Genomic DNA, 9,313 nt, shown 5'->3' with positions numbered 1-9,313 from the left:
TGCTCATAGCTGGAAAGACACGTGCATCACAGGCTGGTATCTTTCAAATCAGCAACTTTAGAGTTGAGATGGAATTGTTGGCTCTATTTCAGGTTTATTTAGTTCAGGAATGTCAATTTGGAATACAGCAGAAGATATAAAAAGCTACTTTGAGCACTAGGGGGCTGAGACAGTGTTCTACCCTATGACTGAGGAAATTGATGGTCTTGCAACTGTGGAAAGGTATGCTGTGCTTAATACTTGTGATTGATGAGGCACAGATGTTTTCTGTGATTGATAATGATCTAATTGGAGATGCTCTTAGATTATCAGGAACTGCTCATTACAAATCTTTTCTGTCATAATGACTTGGTTACAGGTGTCTTTAGCTTATCAGTTAGATAAGCGAGATACCATCATGAGCGCTCCATGGTTCAATAGGTCATTTTCTTTGTCTCTTTTTCTGTAAACATACATGGTAGATAAGGGGGAAGTTTTGGGGTATTAGGAGTGAACTGAGTTGCAAAGTCATTTCTCCAGAATGGTTTGGTATATATAACCTTCCTTTCTGAACTGTGCTGCATTGTTCTTTGAATAATAAAAATTGAGCCTGATAATATGAGATGTCAAATAACCATCAAAATTTTAACCTGTAACAAACAAAGCCTTCTCAAATAATAGTACATATACATTCTACTATAATTAGTATTAAAATTTTCACTGATTGCCACTATCACTTTATCAGTACAGCCACCCAGCATTGCTAACTAAGACTATTAAATAGAGCTACTCACAGTAAATAAAGTTAAGACTCCAATCCTGCAACTGGTTTTCTGCTTGCATGGAGAACCATTGATTAACTGACAAATACAACTATTAAAAAATGAGGAACATTTTTCACAAAACAATTTTACCAACATTTACAAAATATTGACTGGCTCTACTGACAAATCACACCACACATGAATTAAATCTGTAGTACAAAGAGGTGTGGTCTACTGCTGTGAGCAGAAGACTGATTTGATGATCTGTGTTGGAACTGAAGGAATAATTGGCATTTCCTTTTTAAAGATTATGGGGAAAACAAAATTACCATTGACTCTTAAAGAGAGCGGGAGCACAAAAAGTGAGTTCAGAATAGAATGGAGTAAAATAAAATATGACAAAGATCCTGCTGGAGAAGGAAATGACATTGCAAAGGAATGGCCAAGATGAACAAGTTGCTGAGCATGGAACTAGGAGTGGGTAGGTTCTGCAGAGAGAAACTGACTTTAAACATAGAGGCAGTCAATTTTATAGCATGTTTGGGTTGGCAAACCTCACAGAATACCCTAAAAGAATGTTAGAGGAAAAACAGTGAGAATTCAAGCCTACAATTTCCACAAAGCAAACCAGGCCTTTCAGTTGGAAGAGAGAAAAAAATAGGTCTAGACACTAGCCCCTTGTGGAGTTATGAGAGTGGTGCAAGGCATTGTGAGGACAAGAATTGCAGGAATGAATCTGAATCGAGGCCTGGTTTCATGATTATATGTGATGGGTTAATGGGCTGTGCGCACATAAACCTGAGGTGGAATCCTGAGTGGCATAATTTAGGCATGACAAAAATTTAACAATTGAAAAGACAAGATGGAGGAAGGAAGAGGGAGAATCATTCCAGAACTGCTTTAAAATGGACTGTGAGTATTTCTGTCAGTGACAATATGAAGACAATGGTTCAGAGCCCTGGGGGACCTGAGGAGCTGGTATAATTCAAGGACAAGAACTACCTGATAATTTCAGTGAGGAGTGGGACTGGAAAAGGCTGGCGATGCAGTAGGATCAGCGGATGGTGGAATGTGAACAAAACTCCATCAGCTTCTCTTAGCACAAGTAATTATGATGGAGAAGGGGAATAACTCTTGTTCTGTTTAAGACCTAAATTTAATGAGTGGCTCAGGTCTGCAGGGAAACAAAAGTCATCTAGTTCTGAAATTTAGCTCTGACTGTCTAACCTTCTTTACCCCTTATCACTAAACAATCCTAGTCACTAAAAACTTCAGATTTCACACACTTGTCTTGGGTGTTATGCTAAAGTATAACTGTGAGAGATTTCAAGTTTATAGTGACTGGGGTTGGTGAGCTATAACAGGCCAAAGAAGATGACAGTCCAGCCTACATTACCAGATTAGATAACTTTGCTTTCTCTTGAAGAGCTGTCTTGAACTTTATCCCCAAACAATCATATTGTGACAGAATGCAGACCTGTATTCACACACTACTGTAATAATCTTTGTACAAAGTATGCCTTGTGAGGTATCATTTGAAAACTCATGACTTGTTAGTCAGTATTGTCATAGTAACATTTATGTAGCAGCACTGCGTTTAAATTATGAAATTTCCCCTGTATCATGTTCAAAACCCCCATAGCCCTGCGTAGGCAGAAGTCATCAAACAGGTGTCTCTTAAACAAAGGAGCGTATACTTATCTTAATTTGCATTTAAGCAGTAAACAAAGTCTTCAAACAGAAAGGGGGAAGCAGGAAAAACAAAGGAAGCTTATAGGTGAAAAAGCCCAGCAGGGGCTGTCTCCTGGTTCTCAGCTGGAAATGTTTTTCAAAGAACTATACAAAGGAGAGGCAAACACCCCAAGACATCCCCCTCTCTCTCCCCCCTGCCCACCTCATTATCTGCAGCGGAAAAGACAAAGGAGGAGTGTGGTCAGCAATGCTGGAAGCATATGGTGAGAAATTTTGCTTGAATCTAATATAGTTTGTTAAGTTAGACACCAGGAAGCGTTTTATCTTTTTTCTTGTAACCATTTCTGACTTTTGTGCCTCATTACTTGTATTCGCTTAAAATCTCTCTTTGTAGTTAATAAACTTGTTTAATCTAATGCGTTTAAATTAAAGTGTTTGGATAACTCAATTTAGGATAAGAGGCTAGCGTACATTAGTCCCTTAAAGGAATAATGGACTAACTATATTTGGACTGTCCAGGAGAAGGCTAGGCAGTACAAAACATACATTTCTGGAGAAAAATCTCGGACTGAGTGTGTTGAGGTCACACTGCAGCATAATCAAGCCTCATAAGAGCCAGGGTGGGACTGACAGGCTGTATTTACACGCAAACACATCAGGGAGTGACCTGAATGCTGGTGGCTGTTTGTGAGCAGTCCAGATTGGAAGCTACAGCAGCAAGGCATCCCAGGTTGAAGGTCAGAGGTAACACAGCCCCCCGCTGGTAGGGATTGTACCTTAGTATGTCACACATACTGAACACAATTTTCTCCTGAACTGTGGTAAATCTGGAGACCAATTTCAATCACTACTGGGTGAGAGGGATCTTCATCCTGATCTAGGTGAAATGCTCAACACAAGTTTAGCTATAGAGTTGCTGCTTTCTTTTCTCAGATACGCATAGAAACTCTTATTTGAGTCAATTTGAACATCAAGTTTCTCACGGATCTAGTATTAATTGGATCTTAGTGGCTTTCGCAAGACTGTACAGATTTCAGGAAGCCAAGAAATACTTCCAACTTGATTCTCATTTAAAAGTTTCATGTAAAAACACATGACAAGTCACCTAATTTTCATTCAGGTCCAGTCTCAGGGAAGGATGTACTTTATACGATCAACCATATTTATGATAAAGTAAAACACTGTATCCAATTGGTATCTTACTAATCTTCTCATTAAATTAGATGCATCAGTCACTGTGTTCAAATTTAAACATTTAGAATCTCTCACCTTGTATCTGGCTCAACAGATGTGACTGTTTTTCTCTAGTACTTAAGATATTTAGCAGTACGCTTTTTACAAAAAATTACACTTGTTAATATTGGACTCCTGGTCTATGCACTAGAGTTAGTAACCCAAGCGACCAGATTCTTGTTTCCACTGTGGTGCTTCTGCACTACTCAGGTCAGTGGAAAAGTCCCCTCATGGAGGAGGACTCTCCTGGTGCACAAATGGCAGACCTGACCCTGCACTAGCAGCACCTCTCATTCTTGGACAGGAAACATGTCAAAGGAGCAAGGGGGACATATTGGGGAGAAGAGTGGGTTTGGCAGTGTTCCACTATGCTAAGCTTCTTCTGGCATAAGGTCCCATTGGGACCCATTTGCTAGTGGTGTAAGCTAGAGCAACCCCTGTGTTCCTCTAACTTATACTGGGGCTGGAGTAAACCCCTTACTCCCCTTCAATGATTGGAGTTCAGAGAGTGGAAAAATCTGGCCAAAAATATTTAGACACATCTATGTCAGCCACCCTCACTAACTCGCTCATTTTCACCTGGCTGGCTCAGGGGGTTGGGGTGTGGAAGGGGCGAGGTCTCCGGATGGGGGTGTGGGCTCTGTGGTGGGGCCAGGGATGAGGGGTTTGGGGTGCAGGAGGGTGCTCCGGAGTGGGATCGAGGGGTTCGGAGGGTGAGAGGGGCATCAGGGCTGGGGCAGGGAGTTGGGGCACAGAAGAGGGTCAGGGGTACAGGCTCCAGGCGGTGCTTACCTCAAGCAGCTTCTGGAAGCAGCAGCATGTCCCCGCCTCTGGCTCCTATGCACAGGTGTGTCCAGGTGGCTCTGCGCGCTGCCCTGTCCACAGGTGCCACCCCCGCAGCTCCCATTGGCTGGGAACCACAGCCAATGGGAGCTGCAAAGCCAGTGCTTGGGGCTAGAGAGGGGACATGCTGCTGCTTCCAGGAGCTGCACAGAGCCAAGGCATGCATGGAGAGCCCTGCTGCACCACTGACCGAACTTTTAATGGCCTGGTCAGCACCATCAGGGTCTCTTTTTGACCGGGCATTCCAGTAAAAAACTGGACACCTGGCAACCCTAATCTGTGGGTGAGGATATGCAGGGTTCTAAACAGCTCCACAGGTCACCGTGCAGCAGTGACCCAGGGCTGTGCCAAGTCTCTGTCTCCCAACTTCTCCCCAGAGACCTCCTGCTCCACCGCCTGCTCCACCCCCTCCGTACCTCGTTCCCCGCTACAGGTAGAAAGGCTACAATCCTGGGCATTCGTATGCAGGGCTGCCCTCCCATGGGGGAGAAGGGGAGGAGAGGGGGTTCCAGACACCTGTATGCAGCTTCTGGGGTTTTAATGCATGCAGACTCAGCCCAGGCAGAGAGTGGCGATAAGTACTTTCCCGGCATAGCACATGCCCTTGCTGCCCACTAGTTTAAATTACAACACCACACATCTTTCAAATGGCACTTAGCTCACACCCTTCTGGGAGCTGTAGTCCCAGCTTGCTTGGACAGAGGAGGTAAACTACAACTCCTAGAATGCCCAGTGGGCTATCTGCATGATTCACAGAGCCAAGCTGGAGCCTGCAGGATAGGTGACAGCCACTCCATTCTGGTGAGTCTGTGCTGCAGAGCCCTGTGCGGATACAAAATTTATATCCGCATCAAAGCTGCTATCCCCAAAAAATGGCCCATGGATATAAAGTGGATACCCGCAGATTTGGAGAACTCTATGCATAGGACATACCATGATAATATTAACTGAACAAAGGACAAAATTATGAAGACTGTAATAGAGAACACTGGAGAGAATAGACCTGAGTCTTAAACAGGGCCGTAGCAACAAAGAACGTGGCCCCCTCCGAATGGTGGCCCCCTCCGAACATATGTCCGGGCGGGGCCCCTTACAATGCAGAAACTGGAATGCGGTATTTATTTTGCCACTTTTAGGGGCCCCCTTCCTTACGGGGCCCCCTCCGGTCGGAGGGCGCTCGCTACGCCTCTGGTCTTAAAGGTTCTTTAGCCCTGCCTCTGAAACAACTGCAGACATAAATAAGGGTATGTAGAGGTAGAGGTAGAGCCAAATTAAGGCAATCTAGAGCCCTAGGCATATCACAACATAGGGACCTCCCTTGGCTCTACCCTATGCCATAGCCCTGCCTCCCCCATGAAGTGATGGTAGTATAACCTTGGTTGGGCTAGATTTTACTTCACTTCCCTTCTCCTAGTGCCTAAAAACAACTCCTACAGAAAAGCACATGAAGACCCAGAATTCAGTCATTGAGGATTTGCAGCAAGGATTGCAAAGGGTCAACCTCCCGACAATCAGGTAAAGAACAAAAGGAATGAACTTAATTCTTAAGTACCAACTTTATAAAATCTTGTAATGCTGAAGAAAAATTATTATTATAACAACAACTTTATTTCTGGAACATAACAAGAATATTTTATAATTCACAATATATTATCTTTATAGTTACACATAAAGAAAACAAATTAAATCTCAAAAAGCCAGTCCCCACAGAAACAATGAGAAGTAACAGAAATCCCTAAAGCTTAGGCTCAGTTCACCTGAGTCTCAGTTACAGTCTTTGATCACCAAAAATCTACAGAGTTTGGGGAGTCAAAAGCACTGCAACATCTTCCTTCTACTTGCTTTCAGAAACCTCCAGCTGGAATCCAGGCAGACTCTTCCTCTGTTGAAATCATGCAGTTAGCTCATTGGCTAACTAATTAACCAGCCACTCAGATTAAGTATATAAATAAAAAACTCTGTTACAAGAAAAATACAAAACTGAAAATAGCAAAAAATAAATGACTTTCCTCATAATCACATTTAAAGAGATGAGTTGGTGAACCAGACCAGTTGCGACCATTTAACTAAAACAGTTTGGCTAAAATCAAACAACATTCAAAGTATACAATTAAAATGAAAAAAAAAGGTTTTCCCTCTCTATTTCCCTTTTCTAGAACGAACACTGCCAGGGCTTCCCTGCTGGAAGGTTAACAATAGCACTAACTTGCTGTAATACTTCAGAATTGGGGGGGGGAACCAGCCTGCTTCCTGCCCCTGGAACTCAGCTTCTCCCAATCCATCTCGATCACATGGCTTTTTGTAAAACAGCTGCCCTCAGTGGAGTCTGAGTCCAATTACAAGGAGCCTATTGTGCATGGGAACCACTACCACACCCAATTCCAGAAACTTCTGGGCATAGAGTGTTAATTATGCATCTGCCTAGAAACAATGACCCAGACACAACTCATTCCTTCCCACTCTTCTCTATATAATATCTTAAAGAGATAGCTCCCTATTAGGCATGTGGGTTACAGTAGCATGTGGAGTTCCTGTTTTCCTGGAGATGCAGCACGATCGGGATGCTTCCTGCCCAACAGCAGGGCAATCCTCTCCTCAAGAGCAGCAGCAATCCTCACTGATCCTCATAAAGGCAAGGGTCGCAGCAGGGTTCCCCCACACTTAATTCAGCTGCTGGGGTGTTTCTGACTGGCAATGTAGTTGAGCTGGTCCAACTACCCTCTTCTTTTCCTCTATATGCAGAACATTTTGCTGGAGTGGTGTTGGCAGGGCAAACCAGAACAATGGGTCTTGGGGTTAAGACTCCATAGAAATATACAGAGATGTTCACGTCTTAAAATGATTGTTTCAGGCTCTCTTCAAATGCAATGCATTCATTACATACATTTACTTTGTAACCAGAACCACTAGAAACTTTTTGTCAATGACATTTTAGATTCTAATGTAATCACATGACTCCAGGAGCTGAGGCTCTAGAGACAAATTTATAGTACCTATCCTTTAATCTGCCCTTGTATAGATGGCTAACTATATGACTTGTGAGCACAATCAGTTAACTATCTATATGCTTTTATTTTTGTGTTCAAAACTGCATCCACAAAAATCGTGGGTCAGGAAATCATTAAAAAGTTATTTAAAAAAAAATCTGGCTCAAAGTATTCAGACAAAAGAGGCCACAACCTCAGGGGTGACAGTAAGTTAAAGGACTTACCGGTGCACCAGAGTCCTGGACAGGGGCGGGGCCTCAACTGGAAGAGGCGGGGCCTCAACCGGAAGAAGTGGGGCCTTTAAATAAAGATTTAAAGCTCCGGGACTCCAGCTGTGGCTGGGAGCCCCAGGGCCTTGAAATCACCCCTGAAGCTACCAGCTGCAGAGGCGGCTGGGAGCCCCAGGACCTAGGGGAGATTTAAAGGGCCCGGGGCTCTGGCCGCCGCTACCGCAGCGGAGCTCCGGGCCCTTTAAATCTCCAACGGAGCCTTGCCACCGCTACCCAGGGCCTCCTGCGGCTGGGCTCGGCGGAGATTTAAAGGGCCCGGGGCTCGGGTGGCGGAGAGCCCTGGGCCCTTTAAAGCGCCGCCCAAGCCCCACTGCCTGAGCCCCGTGTAGCAGCAGCAGGGCTCCGGTGGTGATTTAAAGGGCTGAGGCTCCCCACAGTGGCAGGAGCCCCCGACCCTTTAAATCACCGCTGCAGCCCTGCTGCTGCTACCCCAGGGTTCCGGCAGCAGGGCACGGGAGGTGATTTAAAGGGCCCTGGGCTCCGGCCGCTGCAGAGAGCCCCGGGCCCTTTAAATCGCCAGCCTGGGGAAGCCGGTCGGGTCCGGCAGAGCGTACTGGCTCTTGCTGGTACGCCGTACCAGCCCGTACCAACTTACTTTCACCTCTGCTGATCCTGTATCCCTTATGCACCTTTTGTATGGAAGCAATGGGAGTTTTAGGAGTGCAAGCAATGCAGAACAGAGCCCTTTATTTAACTGTGATGAAACTTTTATTTCTAGAACTAATAATATTTCCCAAGTTTCCTGCACACAGTTTTGTACTACACAGTATTGGTGTTTTATCAACAAATTACAACACAATTTTAGAACATATTTTACATCTCTAGGCATTTTAGTAAGGGTGTTTGCAAGCAAATTAATATTTGAACTGATCATGAGTTATAAAGCATATAAAATAATAATTACACATATGCTCAGTTTAACAACTGAAATATTAGTACTTTCTCGTACATTTGCAGGAATATTATGATGAAACTGACTATGTGGAGCAGATAACATCTCTCCCCCATAGCCATAATTTACTAGACATATTTAAATAAAATATACAAAACCATTTGTAGTTAATTGTTCTACCAAATGTGATCACAGTTAGTTAAGAAAAAGGGACACACATTTGATGAACATTTTTGTTAAAAATGTTACCCTTATTTCATTGAAAATCTGAGTTTTGAAATTTTTAGCCATTGCTAATTATGTTTTATATATTAAAATACTTTGTTTTCAGTGGTGCAATCTTTACAATGACATTGTTTTTTATTCAATTTTTCTGTTTGCTAATCATTTGTGAACATGCTTAGTTTTTTTCTAATCTATTCATGGCTCAGCAGGTGGTAAGCTGTGACTTGCTATCTAGTGTGCAATACTTGGTCATTTTACTCTTCCAGGAAGAATATCAGAGAGAAGCATAAGTGCCATGGAAGAGAGAAATCAGATACAGTGGAAGAAGAGGAGATAATATGGAAGAACTCTGACCTCAAAAAACAAATATCTGCACCATTCTGTATACCATGCAGAAAACCTGCTAGC

This window comes from Terrapene carolina, unplaced genomic scaffold, assembly GCF_002925995.2.
Source record: "Terrapene carolina triunguis isolate 2854851 unplaced genomic scaffold, T_m_triunguis-2.0 Scaffold66, whole genome shotgun sequence".
Lineage (NCBI taxonomy): Eukaryota > Metazoa > Chordata > Testudines > Emydidae > Terrapene > Terrapene triunguis.
The sequence above is the reverse complement of the archived record's forward strand: the minus strand, read 5'-3'. Positions refer to the sequence as shown.